The following is a 9036-nucleotide window of genomic DNA, read 5'->3' as shown; positions in this document are numbered from 1 at the left end:
CACAGCATAAAATTAAGCTGTGCGGTAAGGGACTACATAGACGCTCTGAATCTTGAAGACCTGCAAACGATTCTATGAAATTGAATCTTTCTTCTTTTTTAGATTATCTATGCAGCACCGTGAATTGGTTTTGGCTGCACGAATTTTGATGAATGCTGTCACTTTGTAATAAAAGTCTGATGCCACACTGCTTGCAATGTGGCACTTCAGGCTGACGTTAAAAAAAAAAATAAAAAATCCTGCTTCCCTTGTTTGGGTTTCTCTGAGACTGTAGGGTGGAATTAGATGATTAGCAGATCATTAGATGAGGAGCATAACCAACATCTGCTGTCTCTTCAGAGAATTCCTCTGGATCATGCTCCTTCCAATCTGCCAAGTACTGTAACTGGCCTCTATATATTCGACAAGGTAGCACATTCTGAACCTCACATTCTGGTGAATTTCCATTGATAACTAGAGGTTGATGAGACCCTGCGCATAATGGTGTCAGTACAGATTTAACACAATATGGCATACTGGGTGATTGTAATACTACAAATGTTCAGGAGATGTTAGTGTCATTCATGAGAGGGCTACCCATAACTCTCAAATATAAGCAAACAAAAAAACCCCTTTCATTCGCCCAACACTGGTGACCATCGTAGTAGAAAAGTAAACATTTATTTGATCAAGTTAGACAGCTTCATCTACAAGTAGAAAGAGACTGTGATTTCCCATATATAACACAAAAAATTACAAACACCTTTATTTGCATTCCATCATCCACAAATGATAATTCTAAAAGCATCTCATTGATAGTTTTCTCTATGCTATGAAGTGAAAAAACTCTTAACAATAGCATTTCTTCTTTGACTTGTGTACCACGTTTTATGACGTTCAACAGCAAATCAAAATGTGTCATCGATTATATATTTGTTCCATATAACACAAAACTATTTCAGGGGTCTAGAACCTAACGAGATTCCTATTACGCTACTACCATTCCTACTCCTGTTAAGTATTTAAATCGGGCAATACAACCTGGTCTCAGCATAGTATGCAGCGCACAGCTGAAATGCTTATTTTAATATATATATATATATATACATATATATATATATATATAATGTTCAATATTCTGAGTGATATACTACTCATACCACACCCATTATTCAAATACCCTAGGTCACCATGGACCAGGAATCAGGCTGGTTGGTAAAGGTAATATTTATTTATTTAAAATTCAAATTAAATATATACTTTTAATAGGGAGCAGCAATCACCAATGTGGTGACAAAAACAAATAGGAAGGTATGCAAGGCACTTCAATTCACTCTTTAGCAAGACAAATATAAAACACCAGAGAAAATAACACTTTTGACTTGTTTGGAAAGATAGCACTTAAGTTAGGATTTTCCCCTGCAATATTCCTCAAGCCACAAATAAGCAATTCTAAATAGGTAGAAGGAAGTGGGAGGTCATCATGAATAAAGAATGGAAAGCAGAATTCAAATCCAACCTTCCGTTCCCAAACAAGAGAGAAAAACGGATTTGTAATCTTACACTTTAAAATGATATTTCGGAAATGGCTGGGTAAAACAATGAATGTGTGCAAAAATCCTTAAATCTGTACAAATCTCTATGGGAGTAACATTGGAAAAATACTAACATTCATGAGCTGTATTCTGAGCAAAAGGAAACACTTTGAATCTGAATGCAAGGTTGAACATTATTTAGAATAAAAATCACACATGTAAAACTTTGCAAAATTGTGGATGGCCGCCTAAAATTAACCAAACGGTTTTTAAGAAAAACGGGTAAAATACGATTTCGAGTTTTTAGGTTGGGATGTAGTTATAGGTTTTAGGTATAATCCAGAGTTGAAATGAAGTCTCTAGCTATTAAACTGATGAAGATATGCAAGGTTGAATGAGAGGCGTTTTTAGAAAAATTGGGTAGTGAAAACAGAAAAACTCAGTTTGGACAAGAAAATATTTACTATAATTTTAATCTATGCTAGAGCATTACAGCCAGAATACCAAGGAGGGACACAGTAAGCTCTAGAGTTGATTCATGACTTCAACACCAGATCCCCAGTGTGCGCCCCGGCGGAACCAGTCGGATCACTCGAAGTAGGATTGATAGTTTAATATTTACACAACATAAAAATGACTAAAGAAATGGTGCGTAGCAAGATAAATCAAAGACAGGATTGCAATAAAGATTCTGACTTTTTTACAAAGTATTTAAGGTAAGGATAGGATGGTATAGAGATTGGGATGAGGCAAGGTATGCTATGGTTTTCTGTGATTCCTATTAATACCTACAGTCCATTTTAATTTAGGATTTTGGACCGTCAAAGTTTCTGGTCATCACACGGATCGGGTCTAACCAAGGACAGCTGGGCAAATCTGGTGGGACAAGATCATCTAGGCGGTTCTGGTCACCGGACTGCACTGGACTGGTCCTTCTGGTTTCTGGAGACTGGAGATGAATAGGTTGGCAAGTTTGCAGGCATGCATCTAGTAGTAGCAACAGATATCCGAAATTAGATCAGTAGAATGGGCTGATACATATCAAATTTTATTCAGTAAACTCATCACAAGAAAATTAATCTTAATATCATAAAAATCGATAAAAAAAACAGTCGATTCATACCATCAATCATAGCCACATACAGGACTCATTCAACCATTCAAATATAAAAACACCCAAGTGTTTAATACATCAATAAGCATTGGAAATATTGTTACACCAATTCTTTTCAGTTATCACATTAAACAGTGACCCAGTCCATAATATCAGGTGTCGCCGTGTATCTAATGCCAAATTTGACCAGATATCTCTCACAAAAAAGCGTTGACACGTGTTTCAGTCAGAGACCTTCTTCAGGACGTAGGGCATTGGAGTAAATACTCTGCCCTGTTCTCAACGTGTATGGGCCAGTAGTAAATCCCCAAGTTCCAACTCAAGGGAAGGTGAACGGGGTGGTGGAAATGAATCCTCCACTGGCATCAGTGTATATGCTGTACAAGCACCCATGGTGCAGCTTGGAGATCTTCCAAAGGATGCGACCACCAAAGGATCCCCCTAGGACCTGCGTAATGCTAGCCGGATCTTCCTATTGTCTATTAGTCACTAGGCCATTCACAAGGCTTGAATGGAAAAAGTGCAGCCCCCTTCGAGGAGAAATTGCACAGCCGGTACCGTGTTCACTCACTCGCACCAACACAAACATAGCAAAAAGTCAATGGCATTTCTCGTGTGATGAGTTTACTGAATAAAATTTGATGTGTATTAAAATTTAGTTAGTGTCATCCCATTCTACTGATCCAATTTCGGATATCTGTATGCTATACCTGAATGATCAGGGACTTGTGTGCAGATCTACCCCTTTATTTACCCTTTTTCTAGTAGTAGCAAGCCAGATTGGATCAGGATAGTTCCCTTGGGTTTTGGGGATTTTTAGAATTTGGGGCCTAGCTGAAAAATGGTTCAGCAATGCATAGGCCTTGCTTTGCAATGAGATCTGGAATCAGGACCAAGCAGGATGAAGAAATCAGGAACAGGATGCCACACAGGAAATCAGGAAGAAATTCAGGAACGTGTGTGTGTGTGTGTGTGTGCGTGTTGTCAGATTCCCTTATTTATCATGACAAATTACATCACTACAGTATATGGCAGGGGCAGGCTTACTACCCACACCCATAATGCTAGGATTGGGCCAGAGCATAGTTTCCGCCTTGCTCTTCGCTGATTAGATCACAGAAAAGGATGACTTGTTTATGGGATGATTTTTACAATGACTAGAAACCTCCTCTACCTACTGGAACCAAAATCTCATTTTACCACAAATACATATTTATACAGTTATAACCTCTGAGAAAATCAGATACACAAGTTACATATTTTGTGGGTCATATTTCAATCCAAACCCCAAGTCTGTTGGACCTGGTTTTGCCTTTCTGCTACATTTTGGCAATTTTAACCATGAAAGATTTGGCCTAAAATGTCCCAACTTCCCAACTCTGTACACAGATGCACATTTACCCCTGGAATGTGTGTACACAATGTTGTGTTTGCAATATCAATACTTTCCCCACAATCTGTAATTCTTTGCAACTTCTGTTCCTTATGCAGTAATGAGTTCTACCAAGTTTTCAAAGAAAGAACCTAAAATTAGATTTAAAACTACACAAATTTCATATTTGTCCTCATTCTTGCTACAAACTTAAAACCAAAAGGAATTCTATTGTCCCTTAATCAGTTTTTTTTTCTTTTCCCCAACTGCAAGCAAATGTCAATTCATTTGAAGCAGGATGAGGGGCCTCTCTTTTGATTGAAGTTTACTGCCCCTCACACTTGACAGTTGAGAGTCTCAGCCTGCTATTGTCCCAGCCTGGAGCAAAGATGAATGTCTGATGAGACTTGTGAAGTCCCATTGTCCTGGGTATTCAAAGCTTCCAAGCTAGCAATTAGCCACTTTCCGGTTACAGAAGTGTATGAGGTGTCACCCTTTCTCAGGGCTAGTAACTGGCAGAGCATGTTTTTTCATATATAATTTGCCAACCCAGCCTGGGTTTTAGCCTGGGTTTTAGCTTGGATTTTCTTCTTTTAAATATTGACTTTAAACCTATAAAATTAAAACGGTTTAAGTGTATTTCTACCAATAACAAATCCTTTTACATTTCTAAGTAATCAAGCCTTTACACAACAATGTACTTTTAAATAGGCGATTTCCGCCTTCAGTCATGAAAAAGCACATTTTACTATTTCTTTAAATTCGGCTTTCACCTCCAGCAAATATACACTTTCTGCAACTATAGTTCTTTTATTGAGGGCTGGAGTTGTTTTGCAGCATGGATACAGTTACAGGCATCTATTTAGAATCTTTCTCTGGCCAGCTGATTATTGATAATCTTGCACAGAAAATATACACATTTCCCGTGTAAAATGAAAATGAAGCCCCTGGTTGATTTTTTTCAAGGATAGATTTGACAGGAGCTGTCATTGAAATGAGGCCAGGTTCCTCTGAAACACAGTAAATGATCCTGGGCATTGCAAGGCCTTTTTAATCACAGTGGTTCAAGAGAAATTGATGAATTTAGCGCCATGCAGCACTTTTAAGTTTGGGACAGTGTCATTTTAAAGAGGCATTTTGGGTTATCAGCAAAAGAATGCTGCCTCTTTCACTTAACTCCATGTTTAATGTTGCAGAGCACACTGGCATACTCCTGCAGGGAGTACTCTGTTCCACCCCACCTGAAATATGTGTGGCAGGGGGTGCAGCCATTTTCTGGTTATTACAAAAATGTAGTTTAGAGATCTTGGCGCGCACAGGAGTCAGCGCTGCCATTTTCTGCTGTTTCTTGCACCAATGAAGCAAAGTGATGTAGTAAGCACAGCTGAGTGGGTCAAAATATCCCACACTCCTATTTTCAATCAGGAAATCTACAGCCCTCATCTATCCATGTGGTCAAATGTGTGCACCACACGGACACCCCAGTGATTCTTTATTCTTCAAAGCTGATGCTCATCAGTCCTTGGCACTCTGAAACATGCATCTATTATTTATTGCCACCTGTGGAGCAACATAACGCAAAACCCGGCATTACTATTGCTGCTTCTGAGTTATTAAATCACGAGTTAACAATGCTCAGTTACTTAACAGCAGTGTCACTTACACGTCATAGCTTAGCTTAGGCCAATAACCAATGAATGTTGATTTTACTAACTATGTAGTCAAGCATTAATTGGCTTCATCCCTGTAACGACATAGACAGAAACAAGACTTTGTGGGCACTTCAAAAATGAAAAAGAAGCTCTGTAAAACTGTGGTGAGTAGCATAACCACTCACATGTCTTCCATCATCGTAATGTGTTGACAGCTTTTGTCATATGGAGCAAATAAACAGTTTCTCTAGAGGAAGCGTTCCAATATGCCTTGTCTATAAACGTACAACAGGCAGCTCTATTAGTACGCCTTCATCATTTTAATGAGCATAAGCATATGTGAGCACTATGTTACCCTTCACCCTTATGTAACTTCAACTCCTGTTGGTCATGGTGTGGCAAAAGCTAGTATTGCTCTCTGGGCCTCATGGTGTGGCTAAAGCTAGCTTTATTCTGTATCGGTGCATGGTGTAACGCTCACCTGGTTCCCACGGGGGCGCTGGTCTAGCCTGGATTGCTGTGGCCTCTTCTAGCGTGATGCGCAGGACCCGGAACACCGATTGGACCGGACCTCCAAATCGTGCTTGCCTGGCCTGTAGGAATATCCTTCTGCAGATGAGAAAGGGGATTAACAGTCTGCAGAATAGTGTGCTAGCTCCCCCTTTTCCCCCTTCCCCCTTCCCCCTTCGTTCCTCTCTAACTTCCTCCAAACCCTGGTTTAAGCTCACCTTATGGTTTGGAAGGATGAACTCTCCATCCTGCTTCTGGTGCAGGGGCGCGTGTTCGTCCAGTTACTTCACTGGTTTTCAGAATGGCGCTGGCAAAATCCACTTGACTTTCCTGAGTGATGCGCCGTAAGTATGAAAGTTCAAAGTTCAAGTGAGGCCCCCTTTATGTTGTCTTTCTAACCTGTGATATGTCCTTTATTTCAGGTGCAGAATGAAGGCGATGCGTCGAGGGGTTAAACTGCCGAGGTGAGTAGTGATGAGGACGATCCCTCTAAATGTCCTTATCATTTCCCAGAAATGTCTCTTGTCCTTCCCCCATAGGGGCCGGGGTACGTTACCTGCCAACGGGGCGGCGCCAACCCGAAATGTGGAAGAAAAGCCGGTAAGTATTATGGCTGTTAATCAGGCTTTCCTTCTGTGTTCCTTCTGCTCACCTTTTGTTTCTTCCTCTCTCCCCTAGGTGCAGAGATGTGGCGTCCGATGCTGACAGCCGCGATGGAGCGTGGAGATGTCTCGAGGACAGGTGAGTGAAGTGTGGCGCTGCAGCGAGCAACACGATGCTTTTAAATGGAAGTCTTTCTTCAGGGATGCTGGCGAGAAGATTCCGGATGCAGGTAAGAAGTTTGAAATAGTCCTTGGTTTTCACCTTTCTCTTCCTTCCTTGCAGGTCTTCCAGGTTCGAGGCGGGCGTGGCTGGAGTCCAGGAGCAGGAGCAGACACGGTGAGCGTTAAGCTGCAGGAAGCAGAACAACGCGAAGCATGAGCTGCTGTCTGGGCGTGGCTTAAATAGCCTCCAAAGAAGTCCCAGGTATGTATCCTTCCCCAACTAGGTATGTATCCTTCCCTGGCCATGCCCGAGTGAAAAAATAGTCCCTATGAAAAAATAGTCCCTTTCAGGTCTCAGGGAGGCCTGAAGCGTGCAGCATGGTCTGCATCAGGTAAGTGCACAAAACACCTCCCTTTATGAGCCTGGCACCAAAGGCGCCAGGACTGAGTCCAAAGAGCCCCTATAAGGGGCCGCTGGGCTTTTACCCGAGGGCATGATGCCTGCTTCCGGGGGTGCTGGGCCTGGCCTGGTGCTCCGGGGGTAGGCATCATGACACATGGTGGGACGCAACAATGATCTTGTGCCAGCATCTGCCAATCCCCTTGTTATTCTTCCTAGTAATTGCCTGTGAAACATCACGTGTCAACGTCCACAGCTGTGTGGAGGTTCTTTACTCTAAGCTTAACCAGAATGGACTGTAGCATTCCAGCTTTCCATTATGACATTATTGTATAGCCTATGACAATTTTTGTATATTAATGTCTCACATGGTACATACAAAGTTCAAAATCTGCAACCGTTATTAATACAAAATTATTCTACTCAAATGTTTATGGAACTCTGTGCCATCTGCAAAAGAAAGAGGGTTGGGGGCATTGGTAGTGGGATTTAGGTGGCTAAGAGTTTTGATGTGCTGTTGGCAACTTAACTTCGGAAACACCAGTCACAGAGTGTTGTTGCGTTTTTGGTTGGTAGCCGTCATGTAGTGTTGGGGTATGATTGTGCATGGGTGCTTTGCGTGTGCTTGCTTTTGGTTCCATGTTGGTTGTTGTGAAGTGTGTGCGGTTTGTGGTGTGGTAGAGGTAGGGATACATTTAGTCTAGCGTTTTGAGAGTGAGTATGCAGAATAGTGAGTTTTAGTACAGTTAGTTAAGTGTAACTGCCATGAAGGATCCACAGGAACACCAGGTAAGTTGAAAAGTATAAACATTTATTTGAAGTAAATGGAGGCCCTCCTGCCTAGCCTGTCAACTGTTCCACTGCACATTCACTATGCCTTTTATAGCTTTTATACCTTGCTAAAACCTTGAATGATTCCAGGTTGCCCAGGATACAGGGAAACATGCAACATTCTTAATAACCGTAGCATAACAAATAATTAAACAAGTGACCAAAATAAATATATACAATGTTAATCATATGTAAACAACAACAGGTACAACACATAATACAATTCCTTTCCCATATATGAGGCTGGCGTTGCCATTACACTACTTCATGACCAGTCTCAATGCTACTCTACTTTTTTTCTACGTCCGACCATCCTCCAACACCACTGCCTCATCCATCACCTAACTCGCCAACAATGGAACTACAAACTTACTCTCACCCTTCATCACACCCATGGTCTACGCATCCATAGGTGATTGCCAGATTCTGATCTACTGAGCTGAGCTCTATTCTTGTCATCATAAGGCTTCTTCATTTCCTCCTTCCTTGTCAACATTATTTCTCTCGGAGCTACCTCATCCCATTCCACAAAACTCACCCTGCCTAACCATGGAGGATGAAGCAGCTTTTCTTCTTCCTAACACCTTAAACAAAACCATGTAGTGCGAGGTGCCAGCCTGTAGAGAAACACTAATTTCTCAATGTACTCATCCCAGCACTTAGCATTACTGACAGCCATGCATGCAACCTGCATCATGGTTCTATTGAACCTTTCCACAGTACCATTTGTGGAGGCATGGAACAACGATGTCTTGTGGTGTTCAACTCCCATGTTTTGGAGAAATGTTCTCATGATCCTTGAAGTGAACTGAACACTGTTGTCTGTCAAAATCTTGCCCGGGAATCCTTCCCTCTGAAACATTCCATCCAAAAAATGCA

Source organism: Ambystoma mexicanum, chromosome 6p (genome assembly GCF_040938575.1).
Source record: "Ambystoma mexicanum isolate Mex_15411 chromosome 6p, UKY_AmexF1_1, whole genome shotgun sequence".
Taxonomy (NCBI): Eukaryota; Metazoa; Chordata; class Amphibia; order Caudata; family Ambystomatidae; genus Ambystoma; species Ambystoma mexicanum.
The sequence above is the reverse complement of the archived record's forward strand: the minus strand, read 5'-3'. Positions refer to the sequence as shown.